The sequence below is a fragment of the Schistocerca piceifrons genome, chromosome 4 (assembly GCF_021461385.2).
Source record: "Schistocerca piceifrons isolate TAMUIC-IGC-003096 chromosome 4, iqSchPice1.1, whole genome shotgun sequence".
Lineage (NCBI taxonomy): Eukaryota > Metazoa > Arthropoda > Insecta > Orthoptera > Acrididae > Schistocerca > Schistocerca piceifrons.
The window spans coordinates 822,783,927-822,805,440 of record NC_060141.1 but is presented as its reverse complement, the minus strand read 5'-3'; the positions used below and the strand labels follow the sequence as shown (position 1 = coordinate 822,805,440).

The following is a 21,514-nucleotide window of genomic DNA, read 5'->3' as shown; positions in this document are numbered from 1 at the left end:
CAAAGAAATATACAGTGCTTCTATTTGATGGGAAATCATATCATTTTAATGTGTTACCATTTGGGCTAAATATCCATGTTTATACGTGCACTGGATGAGGCATTAGGAAGGGAATTGTTAACAGATTTAACAATATATGTAGATGATATAATTTCATCTACCTTGAGTAAAACTCTAAAAAGTTTTAAAGAAAAAGGTATTGCAATAAAATTGTCTAAACCGCACTATGGGAGGCAAGAGCTTAAGTTTTAGGGCAAATCGTAGGAGTGCAAGGAATTAGACCAGACCCGGAATGTATATAGGTCATTAAGGAGTGTCCACCCACTAGAAACATAAGACAGTTGAAGAGATTTATTGGAATGGCCGGGTACTATAGACAATATACACGAAGTCAAGAGCTGAATGGCCCAAGACTTTTACTTTTTTTTAAGGAAGGGAATACTGTGGGTTTTGGACCAGGAGGCCAATGATGCATTTGAAAATGAAAAAACAGCAGGGTGAGCCATTTAAAATTTCAACAGATGCATCCAACTATGGTATAGCAGCAGAACTTTTCCAAGGAGAGTCAGGTCTGGAAAGTACAAATCACAGTTCTATAGCTTTTGCTAGCTAGAGTTTCGACAAACACGAATTAAACTGTACAACCAAAGAAAAGGAACTATTAGCAATAGTATAGGGTATCCAAAAATTCCAAACACTAGTATGGGGATCACCAAGCTCTATCATTTTTAATGGGTATTGATTACTAGATAGTAAATTAATGTGGTGGATTTGTTCCTACAGGAATATGACATTAAAATACAGTATATATTAGGTTCTGAAAATATTGTACCTGATGCTTTGTCTAGGTTACCTGTAGACATGAAAGAATTAAAACATATGGAAGGGCCCGGCGTAATTTCTGTGATTAATTTTTTGACAGTAGAATATCCACATAATGGGGTACAAGATAAGGCTTGAAGAATAACCGAAAACATTCATCTTATACCTACTTCACAGATATATATGCTATGTGTAACAAGAATTCCTTACCTCTTAATCAAATAGGGAGGTGGCAAATTATAGCACATAATTTACTTTGGAGGGACAGTATAACATCTCAACGTTGGTGCATATGTATTCCAAAGTGAATGGAGGATCAAATTGTGTGGCCTGTTCATATGAGACACGGACACTTCGGAATAAAGAAATGTATAGCTCATATGAATAAGTTCTATTATTTTAAGAAGATAGGACAGAAGGTAGCATCTTTAATGAGGACTTGTGAAATCTGTCAGAATGTAAAAGAGAGTAACACACATGTTAAATACAAAATGTATCCAATCATTCCTAAGGTGTTACATGATCTCACAGCAGTAGATTTTTTCGGACCAATTCCGAAAGGGAAGGGAGGAGTATCATACATTTTTGACCTCATAGAGTGTTGCTCAAAGTATGTTAAATTATATCCTATTAAGAAAGTAAATACACAAACCATGATTCACTGTCTGCAACAATAATTTCTCGAGGTAGGCAAACCAAAACGATTTCTAACAGACAATGGTCACAATTTGTCAGTAATGAATTTAAAGAATTTTTAGGGTGGGAAGATGTTTATCAAGAACTAATATCCAACTATAACCCATCATCAAATCCATGTGAACGAGTAATGAAAGAGATTGGGAAGTTATGTCGCACCTTCTGCCATGAAAAACATACGTTATGGGCAACGAAGAGCAAAGACTTTGAACTTATTTTAAATGAACTACCACATTTATCAACAGGATTAACACCTTTAGAAGTAATAGGTAAACCCTTTGCAGGAGAACCTCTTATTAAATGTTTCATTTGGCCTGAACAACCTACTGACGATTACCAAGTTAAACAGGAAATAGTCTCTAAAAATCTAGTTGACAAAGCACAAGAACGAGTGAGTAAACATAATGAGAAGGCTATTGAACCTCAGTACAAGGTCGATGACCTAGTTCTCGTAAAACAGCATCTTCAGAGCTCTGCCCTGAAGAAGGAGACATACATTTTTCCAAAAGTATGAAGGACCTTACCAAGTACAATCGGTAATACATCCCAAAGCCTTACTTTTAGTAGATCCTATTAAAGGATCAGGCGAAGGAAAATACAATATAAAAGACATAAAGTTGTATATTTCCCAGGGATGTTAACGTTCTGTGTTAACAGGCAGAGTGACGACCTTTGGATCCCTAGTTGTTTTCGGTGTTTCTTCTGTGCTATATTTTCCTGCACCAAATTCCCTTCAAATATTGAACTATACTGTAACCTATTCTTGAATTCTTAAGCTATCCTATAAGTTTAGTACGAAGAAAATCGGATATGATGGTAAAGTAGAAAACTTAAGAGAACCACAAATGAACAGTGATCTCTAAACATGAAATGAAATGAATAAAATATTATTTGGGTGAAAGGTATAATATGATGATACTATTTAAACTGAGTGATGTCTAGGTGACATAAACTGAACAGAGTGTTTTATCTGTACGTGTAAAATATAGTGTAAAGTGATTAACTAAACAACTATTTGATTGTAGTGTATAATTTTCTATTTTTATAGAACATTTTATACCTTTCACGAGATGTGATGTAAAGGGGAGGGTTTGTATTGGTTTTGGAAGGGGTGGGTATTATAGATCAAGGCATGATTTACACTAACAAATAAATCAAGGCTAACACAGAACACACACCACACCTTTCAAACGACTCTCGCAAATGTTTGTGACTGATTCTTCACCATCTGCCATTCCATAGGGGTTGCTAAGGTGAGAATGTCCGTTCTGTAGGAGACGTTTAACACCATACCTCCTCCAGCTTCTCCCTCAAGTACTGGCGAAGTAGGGATCCTGGGGAATGGGGTGAGAAGGGTTTCCTGTCTTTAGGACTATCTTATTTCTCTTCTTCAATCTTAACAACCATTTCTACTTTTTCCTTTCTTACTTCTCATCTGAGTACCGGTCTATCTTTCCCTCTTTACATATTCATATACTTCTATCACTGAAGTCCTTCTTATTTTCCATGGTTTCCAATACCCTTCAACTTATTTCATATAAGTAGGCCGAAGAATCAGGATACACAGACACACTTATGTGTACACACAACGAAACACGAAGATGCAAACAATCGAAGTACAGATAAAAATGATGTAAGAACCATCAAGTGTTGTAGGGGGGCAAAGAATGTGCACGTAGAGAAATATGCACACATGGCTGTTTATTGTGATGGTTCTACATCGCCTAGTTACTTGAGAAAACTATCAAGTAGATATTTATTAATACATATACATATACATAGGAAATATATGTATAAGAACAATGACTATTCTATATCGCAAATGTACATAAGGATATAAAACCTATGATAATTCCACATCAGGGATACATAAGAGGGAAGTGTGAGTAAATACGTAAGAGCCCGATTGGTTAGCCGTGCGGTCCAATGCACAGCTTTCCAGGTGGGAAGGAGCGCCTGGTGCCCAGCACGAATCCGCCTGGCGGACTTGTGGTGAGGTCCAGTGAGCCAACTAGTCTGTGGATGGTTTTTAGGCAGTTTTTCATTTGCCTCGGCAAATGTGGGCTGGTTCCCCTTATTCCACCTCAGCTACACTATGTCGGCAACCTGCGCAAACAAGTTCTTCACATACGCGTACATCACCATTACTCTACCACGCAACCATAGGGGTTACAATCATCTGGTGTGAGACGTTCCCTGGGGGGAGAGGGGGTGGGTGGGGGGAGGGGGGGAGGGGGGAGGGAACTGGGGGCAGAACCACACAATGACCCTGAAAGGGTGGTTCGGTGTGGGGTGGCAGAGGGGTGAAGTGGACTGCGGTAGTCGTCGTGGGGTTGTGGACCACTGCGGCTGCAGTGAGGATGGAGCCTCTCCATCGTTTCTAGGCCCCCAGTTAACAGACAATGTAATACAATGCAAATACATAAGAAGGAAGTGTGAGTAGTTAAGGAGAATATAAGCGAAGGAGGAACTAATGAGCATAAGCCAAGGATGAACTAATCAGCATAGGCCAGGGAGGAACTAATTGTGATAATTATTCAGGAATGTTAGTCAAGCATTTGTTTTGACGATTTGTAGGATAGTGGGACAAGTATAGCATAAGTAAATGTATGATATATTGAATAATATATTTGTGGTGTATATTGGAAGCATAGGAGTGGAAGTGTAACGGAGGACTCTAGGGGACTAAATGAAGTATTAAGAAGTGAGTGTTAAGTGTGAAACAGATTTAGTTTCCAGACAATATTTAATTATAGTGTACATAAAGATGTATACTAGGGTAATGAACCATGGTGCCTACTCAGGAGGGATAAGGAGGGTGCACCCAGCATGTATTGGATATAAAAGAGCAGGTATGTAGATCTAAGAAAGGCTGACCTATACTGTGCGGACAGGGCCACCAAGAAGGGGACTGACCTGTACCATAGGAAAATCGTCACCATTGCAGCCACACTCATGACAGGAGGACTAACTGCCCAGTCCGCCCCAACTGCCATTGAATATAGCCAATGAACAATTCCTGGTACGCAAAATCTCAACAGCTTCTGAACAGGGTGAACTTCTAAAGCAAGCTAAAATTATCTTCTGGGATGAATGCATGATAGCACATAAAACATAACTCAAAGCCATGGACAGAACATTACAGTACTTGTGACGAAACTCTGAAATGGTGGGAGGAGCTATACTCATACTCTCAGGATATTTTCAACAAACACACCCAGCAGATGAGATCAATACATGCTTTAAAAAAATCGCATCTCTGGCCACACATATAAATGCTGCAACTAACAAAAAATAAGAGAGTTGACTTATCTCAGCTCAGTACAGCCGATAGATAAACATAAAACAGAACCGAAAATTTACGTTCCTAGCTTTCGGAACAAATGTTCTTTCATCGGGGAGGAGAGAGGGGAAAGAAAGGGAGGAAGGGAAAGGAGATTCAGTTACTCACAACCCAGGTTATGAGTAACTGAATCTCCTTTCCCTTCTTCCCTTTCTTTCCCCTCTCTCCTCCCCGATGAAGGAACATTTGTTCCGAAAGCTAGGAACGTAAATTTTCGGTTCTGTTTTATGTGTATCTATCAACTGTACTGAGCTGAGGTAAGTACTGGCCAGCCCCTCTATCTCTCTGTTAGTATTTGTTTCACATCTTTATATGAGATTTTCCATTAATCATCTAGAGTTGACTTATCAAAAGATAAAACACCACAACATTTTGCTCAATAAATTTTACAAATGGGTGAAGGCACATATCCTACTAACTAGATGACCGGCCTCATTAAACTCAACAGTGATTCCTACTAAATGGCAACTGCTTAAAACAAACTCATCAACCAAATTTATCAAAACAATCGCGTGTTCGAGCTAAGGGGAGGGATATATAGTGCCTCGAGAATTTTGGGGTGAATTCTAGAGACACTCGGTCTTCCACCGTCTCGAACACTCAATATTTTAAGTATGAGTGTGGCAACTAAAAATAATTTTATCAATGATATCAATTTGAATATTCAAAACAACATTCCCAGTGAAGAGAAAATATACAAATCAATTGACACAATGGTAAACACTGAAGAAAGTGTGAACTCCCTCACAGAATTTCTAAACTATTTGCAAGTACCAGTAATACCATTACACTGCCTTTGACTTAATATTCGCTCTCCAATCATATGACTCAGAAATTTCAACTCACCAAAACTGTGTAATGGAACAAGAATGATCATCAAACAGCTATCAAATAACATCACTGAAGCTGAACTTATGACTGGAAACTACAAAGGACACACACTATTTATTCCTGGAATACCTCTGATCTCTACTGAAATGCCATTCCAATTTAAAAGACTACAATTTCCAATCAAATTAGCCTAGTTTTACAATTAACAATATGCAAGGACAAATTTAAAAAACTGTTGTATCAACCTCAAAGACTTCTGCTTCTCTCATTTTCAACTATATGTAGCTTGCTCTTGAGCAGGAATTTCAAAAATTTCTACATATATATCCTGGATAACAAAATGGAAAATGTTGTTTATAAACAAGTATTGTAAATAGTTAGAATATGTTTTCAATAATTTTCTTTTACCTCTTATACTTTAAAGTTTATGCTTTTATTCGAACTACCATACAATCTCATATCAACTTCCTGACTGAAGCCGGATATCCCAGTTAGTTATTAATAATTCTTACTGCTTCCCACTCCATGTTACTGGCTGGTTATTCTAGTCTCCTTTTACCACAATACAAAAAAACAGTGCTTTAAATTATAATAATCACATCTGATCTACTGACAAAACAGTTGGCTTGGGATGAACTGTGAGTGCTTTGTGGCTATGTCGTACTGAACAACTGTGTCAAACTGCTGCTGGACTGTTACTGATTACACAGTGTCATGCGACTGCCCAGTGCATTTTCAGTTGGTAAAATTGTCATTTCATATAGCCAGTCCAGATTGGTACAGTTGTGAACAATGTTTGGATAAATTTGGTCAATGAGTTTGTTCCTTCCCTGTTTAACATTAAAGTAAGTTATGGGAGCTGGATATACTTTCACATCTTTAACATCTGAGCTACCATCAGTTGCAAGACAAAAGGGGTTTTCTTGTAAGTATTATAGTACATCACTCTGTGTTCCAGATGACAAAGAATTTATAAATTCGGTTGTTTTAGTTCTTCCACAACTTTATTTTTAGCAATGTGAGAATCAGAATACATTTTTTTGAACAGCAGTGAAATATAATCTGCATAAGAAAGTGGCGAGCTGTGTTCAACAATAAATGAACCAAAAAGCATTGGGGACAGAGTCTTCCTCACCAGATTTTATTCCAAATGATGACAATGATGCATTTGAAGACTGAAGGTTTGCTAGCTCTACAAATACTTCAGACAGAACATGATGACAGCAGTCATCACGACCGGCATGCTTTATAGAAATATCTACTGGGCACACTACACAAAAAACATTTTGGCCTGATTTATTTGATTCTACCAAACATGATCATTCTTTACTATACTGTTCCTGAAATTTCTGTCCAGTTTTACATTTTTCGTCACACTGCCATCCACTGTACTAACACTTTGGTGTTCCACAATATTACTGTCTGAATTTGGTACAGTGTTTTTCTCACTTGCAGTCAGGATATCTTTCACACAGTTTAATTTCACATCATCAGTTTTGTTATGCTTTCCTTACAGACACTATTAAAAATTGCTGAAGAAACAAAAAATTCTTAATTCCTTGCATTTTTAACAAACAATTAAAACTTTCCTTAGCAGCTAACACAGTGTATTCGAATGCCAAATGGACGAATATTACCACCAAACACAATGTAACTATTACCAAAAATACCATCAGTCTATACACAATTCATGTGGTACAGTCCTGCTGTGTTTCCATGCACAAGTCACTCATCTGAATTTAAATATTTCAAAGAGTTCACGGTTCCTATTTATTAAGTATTTGTTTATTATTATTATTCATTACATAATTTTTGCTCTCTTATGAAAAATCAGGGAACTACATTCTGGATGTATGTACACTTTATCACCACCTAGTATGTATGCACAGATTTACAGGTGGTTACAACTTGCACACATGGATGATGTGTCTATCGATTTTCTTAGTTCCACTGCTAGATGGCTGTTACATTAAACTTGTACATTGAAATCATTCATAGACAGGTTAACTACATACTTTACAAAGAAATCATTACAATCTGTACAACATTTAGCAGCATATGACTGGCGGAAAGCAAACAGTATCTTTTCCATTTCTTTTTTCTTTTTTTTAAACATGAAATCGATTATGTCCATTTCCATAATTTTTAGTATGTCTCCGTAACTCCCTAATGAAGGTGATAAATCCATAATAATTACAGACAATCCATACTAGTTGGCAGCTATGACGTAGCACTGTATGAAATCTTATCAAGATCTGCAGCTTTTTTGAAAGTGGTGCTTCAAAGACTCAGAAAGGTAAATACCTGGGTGTAAAAACTGTAGAAATATGAAATGGAATGATCACATAGGCTCAGTCATAGGCAAAGCAGATGGCAGACTTGGGTTCACTGGTGGATTTCCAGTAAAATACAATAAGCCTACAAAGGGGATTGCTTACAAAATACTGGTGTGACCCATTCTAGAATACTGCTCAAGTGTGCGGAAGCCATACCACATAGCATTGACAGCAGATATTTAATGTATATAGAGAAGGGCAGAACAAATGGTCACTGTTTTGTCTCACCCATGGGACAGTGTCATGGAGATGCTGCACAAACTGAATTGGCAGACACTAGAAGATAGATACAAAGTATCCTAGGAAAACTAACTTGCAATGTTTCAAGACTCACCTTTAAATGATGAATCTATAAATATTCTACAACCCTGTACATACTCTCCTGCAAGAAGTGTAAGGACAAGACTAGATTAATTACAGTGTGTGCAGATGCATTTAAACTCTGATTCTTCCCAGGTTTCACACCCAGAACAGAATGGGAAGATGCCTTAATAACCGGTGTAATCGGATGTACCCTCTGATATCCGCTGCACAGTGGTTTGCAGCATATGGGTGTAGATGTATAAAAAGGTCTATAGATCCTAAGAACTGTTATAAATCAGTCATAGCATTTTGATGCCTCTCAATGGGCTTTCACAAGAAGTGTGTTTTTATATACTTCCAGCTGGCAAACTACTGTTAACAAACACACAGAACACTACATTGTCAGTGTGTTAATAATGCAGATAAGTTCTACTTTATTTGTGGTGCAATTACATTTGCTTCATAGCAGTGATCAATTACATCACCTATTTAAAGAAAGGCATATTTACCGTATTTTGACTATAAGACAGGAGACCAGGACATGGGGTGCACTACACGTTCATCAAACCCCAAAACGGTTTGGAGGGCGATCACCAATCATCACTGATGACTTATTTCTGTGTAATTCCCATTTTAAAAAAATGAGTCTCCCTGAACAAAAATACTTCCGCAACTTCCCCCGTACCTTATGACAAGGTACACCATCTTTCTGAACCAAGAAGTGAACTGTAACGAATGTTTAACTGAAGGTGAAAATCCTTTCAGTCCAAGAAATGTAAACCTCTCTCTTAAAGCATGTAATCCTGGATACATATGATGACGCATGGTAAGTTCAATGATTTCACTGGGAGTCTAGAACATTTTACAAATAAGGAAAAACTTTTGGTATTACATTTGAAACAGTGAAATTATCTATATGACTCTGCCGAAGTGACTACATTTTGAAACAGAACTAAGGATTTGGAGAAGTTCTTTAAAACTGAATGACCTCTCATACTGCAAAGATATAGATGTACAGTCCTGATCTGTGGAGATCCTTCACTGATGCTTTGAAGATAAGTCTTAACCCTGTAACTGCTATGGATGTGTTAACATGCACACCTTTGTGCCTGTCCCTGTGTGCTCTGAACGTGTTTATGCGCACCACCAGTCCTTCTACATGGTACTCTGAACATGTCTATGAGTAGACACATTCAGAGTACCAGGTAGAAGGTGCGCGTAAACAAGTTCAGAGCATACACGAACAGGTACAAAGACACGCACGTTAACACGTCCAGAGCAGTTAAAGGGTTAAAGCCGTACTTTTACACAACAGTACCAACACAAAAGAAATTACTCCAGTCAGGCTATTTATCATATTTGGGTAGGACTGTGCTAGATACAAGAGGAAAATGTGTGGGGGTTTCAAAGCTATTGCCATATTACTAGGTCCGTACGCCTGATGCACCTAGCACAGTTGTTTCCTGTGCAAGAGGAAACCACTGTGCTTGTGACAGACATTACTTGCAGAAAAGTCAGCCACAGAAAGAGGTTTTAACTCCTTAAAATGTTGTGCGTGGACTATCAATGTATCCAAGCAAATATTTTGTTCTGGCACTACACATAAGACTGTGATTTACGAAGGTTTTTTTTTTAAATTTAAATGGCCCTGCATTGATTTATTTACATCAAAAATTCCCCAGGTTCAGTTCGAAAAAACTTACATACAGATGTGCGGATGGATATGTGTGTGTGTGCGCGCGAGTGTATACCTGTCCCTTTTTCCCCTTAAGGTAAGTCTTTCCACTCCCGGGATTGGAATGACTCCTTACCGTCTCTCTTAAAACCCACATCCTTTCGTCTTTCCCTCTCCTTCCCTCTTTCCTGATGAAGCAACCGTGGGTTGCAAAAGCCTGAAATTTGTGTGTGTGTTTGTGTGTTTTTTATTGTTTTTATTGTCTCTACCAACATACCAACCCTTTCGCTTGGTAAATTACAGCTTCTTTGTTTTTAGACATATTACATTAAATATATTCGCACTTGCAAATAGGGACAACCAACAGCTGTAGAATGGCATGACGACAACGAAAATTTGTGCCAGATCATGACCCGAACCCAGACTTCGCACTTATCGCAAGCAAGGTGACTTACAATTTGTCTATCTGGGCATGACTCGCAGCCTGACCCACTCTTCCATACATTGTCAACCGGGCCATGAGTTGAGCACAGATAGCCAAATGGTAAGGCAACCGCTTGTGGGAAATCCCGGTTTGATTCCTGGATGGGCACAAATTTTCGCTGTTGTCATTCCATTCTACAACTGATAGTTGCCCTTATTCGCAAGTGCAAATACATTTAATGTATTTCATAGCGGCTGTAGTCACCGCAACGCCTGCATGCCAGACCCGAGGAACTCTGCATCGTAATCAGAATAAAACAGGGACTGCAATATCATATCATCTTTACACTGAGTAGCAATCTATCCTTTTCAGAAGTACTGATATTCCAAACTGGACTTTCCATTGTTTTATTAATTAAATATGATTATATCTTCCACTGCTCTTTGTTCCTTTGTCCTTTTGTTCATTTTTTTGTGTCTACTTGTAATTTCTGACATGCAACTCTCAATTACCTTCAGGTTTGGTATAGTTTTCACACTTAAAAGTCCAAGGCCTTTTGCCAGGAGAAAAAACAATGATACTGATTGCAAACTTTCCTTTTCAGACACAATGAAGCCTTCATTATAAAAACCTATTTAGTTTACTAAAACCACTCCAGGCTACTTTTTACTCATACATTTATGTCTTCCTCTATACATCCAACTGTCTTCCTCAGCAGCTCCAAATACAAAAACTCAATCTGTAACCTATTAGTTTATTGTTAATTTGTGAAGTGTTGGCAGAAGAGCCAACACCATGTTGCTAGAGGAGGCCGAAATGCACGCTTTTAATCTCACGCAGATTGGCGTGAGGTCTGGAACCAGGTAAAGTAATTATCCTATAAAGAAAAGACCGTAGTTCTTGGAATACTTAACTTTAATCCACAATTGGAGAACATCACTCTTGTTTAGACATTATTACAATCTCAATATAAACTGGCAATGGCGCCTTGCTAGGTCGTAGCAAATGACGTAGCTGAAGGCTATGCTAACTATCGTCTCGGCAAATGAGAACGTATTTGTCAGTGTAGCATCACTAACAAAGTCTGCTGTACAACTGGGGCGAGTGCTAGGACGTCTCAGTAGACCTGCCGTGTGGTGGCGCTCGGTCTGCAATCACTGACAGTGGCGACATGCGGGTCCGGCGTATACTAATGGACTGCGGCCGATTTAAAGGCTACCACCTAGCAAGTGTGGTGTCTGGCGGTGATACCACAATTTGTATTCTTTTCTTTTTTACAATCTCACTGTATATTACTTTTTAGTTTTATTATCCCTGATTCTCAAACCCCTGCCCAATCACCCACCCAGAACTTTCACCCCCCCCTTCTAGCCCCCCCCCCCCCCACCGCCACCCCACCCCCATTCTCTCTCTCTCTCTCTCTCTCTCTCTCTCTCTCTCTCTCTCTCTCTCACACACACACACACACACACACACACACACACACACACACACACACACAAATGAAATTGAACTGAGAATGTCAAGATATCCATTTTAGCAAAGTACATCTCAATGTGAACAAAAAATTCAACATACCCATGGAAACAAACACTATTACATTAGTTTCCTATTATTTCTTGATGACAACAGGAGAAATCTACTTGTTTATCCTCCTGCAACAGCATCTGTAGAATAAAAGACGAAAATCATATACAATTTGTTAACATAATCAGCATCACACAAATTACTCTTGTTGGGATACATATAATAATTTTAAACACACACAGACTCAAAGACTGAATGCATCGGCAGAGTAGCAGGGGTCTCATAGTTTACTGAAATTACAATTCTTAGAAAAGAGCCCCACAGACAATTTGAATTACTGTCAATCTTGAACAAGACACATATTACTTCTGTGTAAAACTTCATACACTTTAGGATATTCCTTTCATTTAAGGTTTAAATTACATGTGTGCTTTATGTAACTCAAGCCATTTCGTAATTTTATCTCCATGTGAAAATTCAATGCATTAAATAATAAAAAAATAAAATAAAAATAAAAAAAAAACTAAGACTGGGAATAAAATTGCAAAATTGTACAAATTATTTTCTGTAAATGTATCTCATTATGGGCCTAAAAACCAAAATTTCAGCAGGTGCACATGAAGCATCAGTGTGATCAAAAATAAATGCTTCATATAATGTGAAGGAAGTCATCAACAACAAATAAGTGCTTTCCCAGAGATTTGAAATTCCAACACTGATATCACTATCCACAAAAGCACTAAACTGTTGGTAGTTTATGCTTCAATTAAATGACAAAATTATTTCAGGCAAATTAGGAGGTTTAGGAATTCATAGGAGGGGAGAAATGTGGTTCAAATCATATTTCCAATACTGAACAAAGGTTGTAAAAATCACATCAGTTCATTATTATCATAAAATGAAAAGCATTTGATACAGTAGAGCTATGCAGTGATGTTTCAGATCCTATGCGTTCCTTGTACATAAATGGTGTACTGGTCTCAGGACAGTTCTGGAAATTCTCATTGTTCATTGATGATGACAGTGTAACAGTAAGCAGCACAACAGAATTTTGGTATACAAATACTGCTCAAGTGAAACTGATTCGATGCAAACAGGTTGAGACTTAATGTAAATGAAACAGATTGCATATAATCTGCCATCTGAAGTGTGAGAAAACTTGGCTCTAATAAAATGAAACAAACAACAGTAGTAATTACAGACACATGAATGAAACTTAAAAGTCCTTCATTCCTGAGTGAATGAACTCACAGACTAAATAATATTATTTATATTGGCATAAAATAAAGGTAATGCAAAAGCTGTTGTAGCCATAATGATTCATAAAAACTAGAAATTGAGGATTGTGAATTACAGATTCATTAATGAGGGGTATGTTTCTGCCATGTAAATGCTAGCATCAATTGTCAAACAGTTATGCTCTGACACGGTTATACCTACACGACTCTTTTGGTAACGGACTAATGGTGACAATGTTATAATCGAAATATAGATCTGCAATAAATTACAGATTCTGTGATTGACTGCTGTCCTCCTTTACATTTCAAGTACAAAACATTCCAGACAGTGTGAAACAAAACAGAGAGACTGAAAGGAAATATGAAAAGGATCAGCTAGTTGATACTGAGAAATATTCTGAGGGAAACAACACATGAAATTGCTATAGGAACTTCAAAACTAAGCCCACAGAGTTTTAACCACAAAGTCTCTGATTCCAGAAAGACAATGGGCAATCTGCTCTAACAATCAAGAACATTGCAATGAACTCACCTGATAGTTCAAAGAGCTAATTAACTGCCCAGAGCCAACCCAAAGAGACCCACCAAAAGAACCTGAGGACACTAATCCAAATTCATTACCATCAGATGAAGTAGAAACTGTCAGTCAGAACAAAAGACTCAAAAACAATCATAGCACTGGGGAAGGGAAGAGGGAATCATAGTAGAAATCCTCAAATCAGCAGACTCGAATGCCATAAGAAATCACAAAAATCATGCGAGACATTTGGAAAACAGAACAAATTATAGACAACTGTAAAAATGCATTAGTTCATACGTTACAGAAGAAGGGAGACAGAACAGATGTAAATACCTACAGTGAACTCACAAATATTAATTGCATACAAAATTCTATCCCAGTGTCTTCTTGATAGAGCACAGGGACAACTTGAATAAAAAATTGGAGAATATCTGGATATAAGACAGGATTCAGAGAAGGTCATAAGAGAAATTCTAGGTACAAAACTTGTAGAGTTTTGTTTACAAGTTTTCTACCTACAATTTTTCTTATAGTTTTGCATTCCTTCCCCTAAGTGTTTTCAATGTCTACTTTTGTCTTCCAAATTAGCATCACTGGTGCATAGAGGCATTCTGGTTTAATTATTGTATTGTAATGTCTTAGTTTTGTGTGTCTGTAGATACATTTCGTGTCATATTTATTGTGTATAAATTGTAGGCCCACGTGGAGTTTGCTGGTCTCCCATTGAGCACCTCCCCTTGTGGCAGATAGGGGAATGCTCACCAGATATGGTGGGTACCAGGGAAATAAAATACCCAAGGTGGACCAAGACCAGCAGTTGCTGCCTTGTAGTATGATACTGGCTTATCAAAGTCTGAGGTGAGTTAACCCTGAAAGAAAATCCTCAATTAAGTTAGGCCTGGGAAGCCAGTAAAGGAGATTATTTGTAGTTGCTTTCAAGACACATAAGAGCCTCAGAACGCAATCAACTCAAGATACCAGCATGAGCAGACTCATGTCAGGGATGATGGTTTAAGGCCTGATAATAGCCAGGGTCTTGCAAAATGCAAAGATCATGGAGAAGACTTACACGAATTGGGACCATCAACTTACTCAGCCACAACTCAGCCACACAGGAAAATGTGAAGAAATAGTGGACCTTATGGAAAGGAGAAAATTAATGATGCTGGGGGACGAGTGAAACAAAGTGGAAAGGGAAAGGTATGAAGAAATTAAGGAAACAGTACACACTGCATTGGCATGGAAATAACAAAGAGATGAAGAATGGTGTTGGTTCTATCACGAATAAAGATCTAGAAGGAGTCACTGACATTTAATACATTAGGGAGACAATAATAAAGATGACTGTACATTTAGGGAAAGAAAAGCTAACTTTCGTACAGGTGTATGCAACTCAAACTGGATGTCAAGAGGATAAGACCAGTTTCTTGAAGATTTGGAAATAGTGATTAGTAAAGATAGAGTGATCATTATAGGAGACCTAAATGCACAGATTGGGACAGATAGAACAGGATATGAAAATGTAATGGGACCGCATGGATATGGTAGAAGAAATGTAGAAGGTGAGCATCACCTAGACTTCTGTATGAGGAATGGGTTGGCGGTGAAAAACAGTTGGTTTGAGAAGAGAGAGATCCATAAGATTACACAATACAGTTGGGATGGATTACAAAAGACTGCAGTTGATTATGTCGTCATAGATCACTGATGTCAGAGTAATCCCTAGTGAGAGCCTTGACAGTGACCACCGTCTATTAGTAGCAGACCTGAGAAACTTCCATGTGCCAAAAGTACAGAACAAGAAAATGCCAAAAATCAAAGCATGGGAACTCCAGAAAACAGAAGAGAGCTGAATATCAGAATCAGATAAAATCCCTATTACCAAGATATGAAAGGAAAAATGGAGAGGCAGAATGGACCACATTAAGGTACACATTGGTAAAGGAAGCCACTGAAGTTTGTGGGAAGACAAGTATGATGACAAGAGAGAAGGAAACACCTTGGTGGAATGAAAGTGTGAGAGCAGTAACCATGGAAAGAAATCTCTTCAGGAAAGAGAGGGATTGAGAGAAAAATAAACCCAAACTTATTAGAGATGAGGCAAAGATCAGAAACCTCAAACAAATGCACCGAATCAAGAAACTGGAAGTTATAAGAACAGTTGCAGAAGAAAAGACCAAGGCATGGAAGATATTCACTCAGAAATTGGAGGAGGACAGTAGAGGCAATAAGAAACTGTTGTATAGGGTTATCAGAGGTAAACAGAAACCAATGAAAACCACAGAAGCACTTGAAGACAAAAATGGAAATCTGGTTAGGACAGAAAGTGACATGAGAGAAGTCCTGAAAAACCATTTCCATCCCCTTTTAAATAGATCTACATCTACATTCATACTCCGCAAGCCACCCAAAGGTGTGTGGCGGAGGGCACCCCACATGCCACCGTCATTACTTCCCTTTCCTGTTCCAGTCGCATATGGTTCGCGGGAAGAACGACTGCCGGAAAGCCTCCGTGCATGCTCGAATCTCTCTAATTTTACATTCGTGATCTCCTCGGGAGGTATAAGCAGAGGGAAGCAATATATTCGATACCTCATCCAGAAACGCACCCTCTCGAAACCTGGACAGCAAGCTACACCGCGATGCAGAGCGCCTCTCTTGCAGAGTCTGCCACTTGAGTTTGCTAAACATCTCCGTAGTGCTATCACATTTACCAAATAGCCCTGTGACGAAACGTGCCGCTCTTCTATGGATCTTCTCTATCTCCTCTGTCAACCCGACCTGGTACGGATCCCACACTGATGAGCAATACTCAAGTATAGGTCGAACGAGTGTTTTTTAAGCCACCTCCTTTGTTGATGGACTACATTTTCTAAGGACTCTCCCAATGAATCTCAACCTGGCACCTGCCTCACCAACAATAAATTTTATATGATCATTCCATTTCAAATTGTTCCGCACGCATACTACCATATATTTTACAGAAGTAACTGCTACCAGTGTTTGTTCCGCTATCATACAATAAAGGATCCTTCTTTCTATGTATTCACAATACATTACATTTGTCTATGTTAAGGGTCAGTTGCCACTCCCTGCACCAAGTGCCTATCCGCTGCAGATCTTCCTGCATTTCGCTGCAATTTTCTAATGCTGCAACTTCTCTGTATGCTACAGCATCATCCACGAAAAGCCACATCGAACTTCCGACACTATCTACTGGGTCATTTATATATATTGTGAAAAGCAATGGTCCCAGTAGACCCTTACTTTGTTTATCAGGCGACAGTGCAAAACTGTATATAAAGCCTTCCAGAAGTCAAGGAAAATGGCATCTACCTGGGAGCCTGTATCTAATATTTTCTGGGTCTCAGGAACAAATAAAGTGAGTTGGGTCTCACATGATCGCTGTTTCCGGAATCCATGTTGATTCCTACAGAATAGATTGTGGGTTTCCAGAAATGACATGATACGTGAGCAACAAACATGTTCTAAAATTCTACAAAAGATTGACATCAGAGATATAGGCCTATAGTTTTGCGCATCTGCTCGACGACCCTTCTTGAAAACTGGAACCACCTGTGCTCTTTTCCAATCACTTGGAATCTTCCATTCCTCTAGAGACTTGCGGTACACGTCTGTTAGAAGGGCGGCAAGTTCTTTCGCGTAGTCTGTGTATAATCAAATTGGTATCCCATCAGGTCCAGTGGACTTTCCTCTGTTGAGTGATTTCAATTTTTATTCTATTCCTTGGACATTTATTTCAATGTCACCCATTTTTTTTGTTCGTGCGAGGATTTAGAGAAGGAACTGCAGTGCAGTCTTCCTCTGTGAAACAGCTTCGGAAAAAGGTGTTTAGTATTTCAGCTTTACATGTGTCATCCTGTTTCAATGCCTTTATCATCCCAGAGTGTCTGGATATGCTGTTTCGATCCACTTACTGATTTAACGTAAGACCAGAACTTCCTAGGATTTTCTGTCAAGTCGTTACATAGAGTTTTACTTTCGAATTCACTGAACGCTTCACACATAGCCCTCCTTATGCTAACTTTTACGTTTTTTAGCTTCTGTTTGTCTGAGAGGTTTTGGCTGCATTTAAATTTGCAGTGAAGCTCTCTTTGCTTTCGCAGCAGTTTCCTAACTTTGTTGTTGAACCACAGTGGGTTTTTCCTGTCCCTGACAGTTTTACTCGGCACGTACCTGTCTAAAACGCATATTATGATTGCCTTGAACTTTTTCCATCAACACTCAACATTCTCAATGTCAGAACAGAAATTTTCGTTTTGATCTGTTAGGTAGTCTGAAATCTGCCTCCTATTACTCTTGCTAAACGGATAAACCTTCCTCCCTTTTTTTTATATTCCTATTTACTTCCATATTCAGGGATGCTGCAACGGCCTTATGGTCACTGATACCCTGTTCTGCATTTACAGAGTCGAAAAGATCAGTTGAAGAACCAAATACAGAACTGGAAATACACACTAACAATGCAGAAACTCCCATCACATGAACAGAAACAGAGGCAGTCTTAAAATCTATGCCTAAAGACAAATCTTCAGGTGCAGATGAAGTGAACGCAGACATGATAAAGCCAGCAGGTATTCAAGGCATACAATGGCTGCAATGAGTACTCAATGCCATAAGGATACATAACAAAATACCTGCAGATTGGAGCAAGGGTGTAATAATTCCCCTGTTTAAGAAAGGTAGCAGACGGAAACCCACCAACTATAGAGGAATAGCCATATTGTCTCATGGACTGAAAATACTTGAGAAGATCATAGAAAACAGACAGAACTATCGTAGAACCACAGCTGGAGGAGGAACAATATGGCTTCAGAAGTAACAGAGCAACAATAGATCTAATTTTTAGCACCAACATGTTGATGGAAAAGTATTGGGAGAAAGGCAAGAACCTGGTCATTGTATTCCTGGATATAGAAAAAGCCTATGATAGTGTTATAAGAGAGAAGATCTGTGAATGCCTGAGGAAAAAGAATGTGCCTGAAGGACTAATAAGAAAAATTCAGATGTTGTACAACGATTGTACTAGCTGTTTACAAATTGGGAAAAGATGATCATCATGGCTTGAGACCAAGAGTGGAGTTCAGCAAGGAAGTGTACTGTCCCCACTACTATTCAACAAGTAAGATCACTTTTATGGGATGACTTGATTCCAAAACCAGCCAAACTGTTGATGTTTAATAGCTATTTCATACCAATATTGACCTATGGTATCGAAACATGTACCCTCACAAACAAGAGAATCATCAAGCCTGCAAGCATCAGACATGAAATTTCTTAGATCCACCATCCAGAAGACCAAGATGGACAAGTTAAGGAATGAGGAGATGAGGAAAGAAGACAGAGTAAAGACATTCCGATTAGATTGAATTGGCACATCTAAACTTCGATGGTATGGGCATGTGATAAGAATGGAGCCAACTAGAACAGCCAAAATAAATTTGGAAAGACAGGTGGATAAGAAAAGACCTCAAGGAATACCTCAAACTCGATGGGTGGACTAGATTAAGGCAAATCTAGTGATCAGAGGATGGACAGTGGATGATATTCTCCGTGAACAGGTGTATTTGGACAGGACGAAGTGGAAGAGGCTCATTACCAGTACCTGAGAAACTGGAACTGCTGAACGATGATGACAAAATTTGTAGACAGATCATACCAATTCAGAAGCAATCAGGAAATCAAACAATATACAAATATTCACACTGACATTAGAAAATGATGGCTAAGATTCTAAGAGCACATTAAAGGAATGAATCTAGACAGATTTACAAAACAAATAGTCAATTTAAAACAAGTGTACGGCCAAAATAGACACGATGAAATGAGTTGGCAAGGTCAAAACTGACATGAAACTGGCAGGAATTACTCCAGAATATGAACAAAACCATGATACCTTCTGGTCGAAAATTCACAAACAAGTTGACCAAATACAACTGTCACCAGTCTCTAATCTAGTGGTTTTCATATTTTAAGCTGTAATATCCATAGTCTGAGAAACAAATCTTTTGAACTTGAAGCTGCTATTAAGAGGCCAGTATTGATTGTAAGTGTATTGTGGGGTTCAGGGATGGCAGTTATTGCTGAAACAACCAGGTTTTGGTTATATCAGCTTTCTTCCACATCAGTTTAACGTGACATTTAAAAATGTTCAAAATAACCATTTTCTGATATGACCAGTTTTCAGTTTTTTATTCATATTATTTCTTCTAACAAATGTAGAAATTAAAAAAAACAAAACAAAAAACAAAAAAAAAAACAAAAAACAAAAAAACTGAAAAATTTGACACTGTTTCAAGATACAGAGCATCAAGAATCAAAAGCTTAGTCTATTCACCGTTCACTGCTTTTGTCAAAAAGTAATAAGTTGTTGAATACCAAAAACAATGACCAGTTTCACCTATTGAATCTAATTTTTTTTACTTAAACTCTGCTCAAAAATCATTTTGTGATTGGGGATCATACCACTATTTGGGCGTTACAAACAGACAGTGATAAAGGGTGAAAACTGAGGTTGAAAAACTGTTTTCTCATCTTAATGTGTCTTTTTTTCTAGGGCTACAAGAAGATAAAGGCATATTATGTGCACACAGGCAGCATATCAGCTACTTTCTATTTTTATTGTACACATTGAATGAATTACTGTTAAGTTTTTAATGTGTTACTATTACAATAATTTCCCTCCTCTTCTATTATGTCATGGAAACAGCAGGCAAATCTTTAATATTTTAAAGCAAATGAAGCATTGTACTTCATTGCTAGGTCACTACCTAAAATTATGAGGTTAATTCAAATGCAATCTGGTCAGTGCGTCTACCTTTGCCTTACACATAAGGTGGCACCACGTAACTGCAGGTATGGTGGCGCCGTCTATTGGTAGCGAGAGTGATGCGTGCGCGCTCTTTGATGTTGCATAGTGCCAGTGTGGTTTCACACCGAAGAGAAACTGGTCACACAAGTTATCATCCACTACCGAACATGCAGGCAAGTAAGCAGGAACAATGAGAAGTGATTTGATTTTTGGTGGCAGAGGGAGTTGGAGGCTGTGAAATGTATTGAAGGATGAAAGTTGTGTAGGGTGATTGGTTGGTTGGTTTGGGGAAGACCAGACAGCGTGGTCATCAGTCTCATCGGATTAGGGAAGGATGGGGAAGGAAGTCGGCCATGCCCTTTCAGAGGAACCATCCCGGCATTTGCCTGGAGTGATTTAGGGAAACCACGGAAAACCTAAATCAGGATGGCCGGACGCGGGATTGAACCGTCGTACTTCCGAATGCGAGTCCAGTGTCTAACCACTGCGCCACCTCGCTCAGTGTGTAGGGTGAGTACAGCCTGAGTTGTTCAAGTGTAGCGGAATGGTGCAAATGATTCCTTGAGGGGCACGAGTAAATGGAAGACGATGCTCGTCCTGGAAAGGCTCATCATGTCATCACACTGGAAATGGTTGCGGAAGTGAATGCTTTAGTCTTGGAAAACTGCAGAATCACCGTGGACGGGTACCATCAGTTACTGGGTATTAGCGTGGGGCACTGTCCACACCGTAGTGCATCAACACTTGAACTTTTGAAAAATCTGTGCACAGTGGGTTCCCCACCAACTGACCGCCGAACAGCGCAATACTTGTATGGCACTGTCTTTGAGTCATCTGCACCTCCAACTCCCTCTGCCAACAATATGGCTTTCTGTCACGTAATGTCACAGGTGACGAAACATGGTGTCACCATTTTGAACCGGAAAGCAATCGTCAGAGCAAGCACTGGAAACATGCGACTTCAACA

The 21,514-nt window shown here is 38.7% G+C and overlaps 1 protein-coding gene across 7 annotated transcripts in view; it reads right to left on the bottom strand.

Moving 5' to 3' along the window:
• LOC124795153 (putative transferase CAF17 homolog, mitochondrial) overlaps positions 1 to 21,514 on the bottom strand; it is a 61,999-nt gene that overhangs the window by 23,273 nt on the left and 17,212 nt on the right. For 6 of the 7 annotated variants that reach the window (XR_007016651.1, XR_007016654.1, XR_007016655.1 and 3 more), the window contains one exon: positions 12,009 to 12,097. The exons of the other annotated variant lie outside the window; for it this stretch is intronic. The gene's annotated coding sequence lies outside the window, so the exon portion shown is untranslated. The remainder of the gene's footprint in view (positions 1 to 12,008; positions 12,098 to 21,514) is intronic. 7 annotated transcript variants of the gene reach the window in all.